Source organism: Urocitellus parryii, chromosome 6 (genome assembly GCF_045843805.1).
Source record: "Urocitellus parryii isolate mUroPar1 chromosome 6, mUroPar1.hap1, whole genome shotgun sequence".
NCBI lineage: Eukaryota > Metazoa > Chordata > Mammalia > Rodentia > Sciuridae > Urocitellus > Urocitellus parryii.
In genome coordinates, this window is record NC_135536.1 from 48,966,918 (window position 1) to 48,970,490 (window position 3,573).

Sequence of the window (3,573 nt, forward strand, 5' to 3'; positions counted from 1 at the left end):
CAGTGATACTAATACCTGACTGGAAAAATTATTCAGAGTGAGGAATTGGGGAGACTTGCTTATGTGATTAGATATTCAAAAATAAAGTTTCTCATTTGATTAAAATGGCTAAATTTGAAATTTTCCCCAAGAAATAGTTCTCAGAATTATTTGCTAATTATGTAGAATAAAAGCTTTTGCATAGTATTTTTCAGCCTTTTACTGATTAAAATATAAGGTCATGATTATATAACATTAAATCACTTTTTTGTCAAAAAGTGATGATTTTATGTTGTGTGGAAACAATTTCACACAATAGAAAGCATTTCCTTCCTTTTACAACTGAGAAAAAACTGAGCAGAGACTTGAGTTTTCCACAATGAAACAAGGAGTGACAGAAGAGGTGGGCTTCCATTCTAGGATTCCTCTGGTAAAAAATGAGATTGTGTGTGTGTGTGTGTCTGTGTGTGTATACACACACAGACACACACACACATTTTTTTTTAGTTGTTGATGGACATTTATTTATTTATATGTGGTGCTGAGAATCAAATCCAGTGTTCACACATGCTAGGCAAGTGCTCTGCCACTGAGCCACAACCCCAGCCCTGAGATTGTCAATTTAATTATTAACCATAGACCAAACAAAATACATTCTGTCTAAAATAACTAAAGAACCCACAAACTCATTTATTATATGTAAGGAGAATTTCTAAAGTTTCTAAAAATAAGTAATCATAACTGTTAAATCCCAAGGCACATACATTCTAGATTCATTGAGAGCCTTCCTAAGTACTGGCAATATTAGCAATAAACATCCCTCCATTATGGATCATATAATTTGATGGAGGAGATGCTACTGTCTTGCAGTGTAAGTAAATATTTGCCTTCCCAGCCTTTATTTTAGGAAATGTAATAATACTATCAAGTTAAGATTTAAAGATAGCTATTGACATTATTATTCTCATGACTAATTTCACCTTTGAAGGAAGAGCTTCTAAAAAGATGAGTGCAGGTTTGTAGTTGGACTAAAAACATTGCTTCCTTTTTTTAACTTCTCTAGACTAAAACAGATTTCTTTAGGTAAAAAAGAAAGGCCTAATATTGCATGTAATCCAGTGATACACCTCTGGAATAGTTGAGATCATTCACAGGCATAACGTTCTGGAGCTTGAGAGTCTGCAAGGGTCAGTCCAGAGTCCACAAATACCCATTGTGCCAAGACCTCTGATAACGGAATATGTCTTTTATCTATGGCTAAATTTGCACATGGCTAATACCTGAATGCTGGGAGATTTAGCCCTGGGAAACTAAACCTTGGCCTGCTATTTCAGATGATGGGACTCAATTCATCACATTGTTATTTCTGTTATTTTAATAATATTGTACAGCCCTAATAGAGCAAAAACTATTGCTCAAGCTTGTGTTTTTAAAATTGTTGATTTTTTCCATCTAATCTTGGTTAAGAATTACATAAGTATTATCACTGTGCAAAATGGCTGAAAATGAAACTTTCAGGAACCTTAAAATGACAACTGAATTTAAATATTTGACAGTTTATTCAATGTGTTATTGAAATAAAGTTTTTGTATTGGGCCATCCAAAATAATAATGACTTTAGACAAAAATTTATTTCACCCTTGTGTAATAACCCAATGGTAAGCCACAAATATAGCTCCAGCATGAAGAGAAAGGAAATTACACAAACTCATTGGCCAGAACTTGGCCACAAGAGGTATATCTAGGTCCAAAAGAAATTAGGAAATGTATGTTGCTGCATGGTCATGTAACCAGGATGTAGTGATGGGTGGTTGCCAGTATGGAAGAAGGAGAGAACCAACAGTGCCTGTCATTAAAAAAAAAAAAAAAGGTTTAGGAAAAGCTACACTTAAAATGACATTTTCTGGGCTGGGGTTGTGGCTCAGTGGTAGAGTGCTTGCCTAGCATATGTCAGGCACTGGGTTCGATTCTCAGCACCACATATAAATAAGTAAATAAAATAAAGGTTCATTAACAACTAATAAAAATATTTTTTTTAAAAAAATGACATTTTCCCTTTGAAAGATTTTGTCTTCCTTAAGTCTAACTATTGAAAACTCTTATTCATAAGTATTAAAAATATTATGTGCTTAAAATCCATAGCTCTGAGTATAACTTCTCAAAGCTTATTTACAAATACTATGATATGTTTTCATTAAGGACATTCTAGGTTCTGCTGATTAGATTGAGCACTTAAAGCATTTTAAAATTTAAGGGATTACTAAACACTGTAAATGAAATAGTTAAGGTGTTATCTTTGTTATTGTAATAAAAATACTGAAATAATCACCTTAATTATTCACAATTTTAGAAGTTCTAGCCCATGATTGATTAGCTCTATTGCTTTGGGGTCTGATTCAGGGAACTACCTCATTGTGGGCAGCATGTGGCAGAACAATGTTGTTCACCTCAAGTCTAGGAAGTAAAAGAGAAATTGAAAGACCCAAGGGTCCCTTTCAGGACACACACTCAATGATCTAAAGACCTTGCAGTAGGCCCCATATCAAGGGTTCTACCACTTTCCAAAAGCGCCAAGGTGAGGATCAAGCCTTTAACACATGTACCTGTGGGAGATATTCCAGATCCAAACTATAGCAGCTAATGAGGCAACTTTTTTCAATACCTAACTATGATATAATAGAAACAACATGCAGAGGTCATTCATGTGTCAGAGCTCTGTTACTTGGAACATAACTGGGAATATAGGAATTAAGAAAGCCTCTAAGCAGTCAACATACACAAATCCATGCACTTTTGTCCTAAGTATAGGTCCCCAGGCCTTCACTTAGAAACTATTTTTATACCCATTTCTTAAAGTCTGTAGAGTAGAAGTTAATTTCTTAATTTATAATCAGATTAGAAAGAAAACATGAAAAGAGAATGGGAGGATGAGTTGGGAAGAACAGGGAATGTTCCAGGAAAGTAAAAAAATAATTTACAAACTTCAGGCCATATGCAGCCTACCTAGCAAATTACAATACATTCATTGAAAGTTTACCTTATGCCAGGCACTGGGCTAAGCATTTTGCAACAAATTACCATGAAAACAATATCCCTATGCCAGAGGGTCTCAGCCTCTGAATGTAACTGATGTCAAGTAACTTACCTGAAGTCACACTCAGTATTTGAGGTGTTACTTTTAATGTAAGTAGGCATAATTTAAGACACCTCTTTGTGCATTACTGGAATGTTGTTTTTATAGTCTATTTTTTTTGTTTTTGTTTTTTCGATGTGAAATATTGATTTTATTATGCAAATAATTCTTTTTTGTTTGTTTTAATTAGTTACACATGACAGTTCAATGATCTTGACATATCATACATTTGAATCAGATGGGATATAATTTCTCATTTTTCTGAGTGTACAGGTTGCAGAATCACATTGGTCATGCAGTCACGAATATACATACAGCAATAATAATGTCTATTTTATTCTGCTATCCTTCCATTCCCCCCTTCCCCTCCCCTCCTCTCCTATCACTTCTCTCTACCCAATCTAATGTGACACACTTCTTTTTGTTTTTCTTTTTCCTCACATCGTTATACACGTATTCTG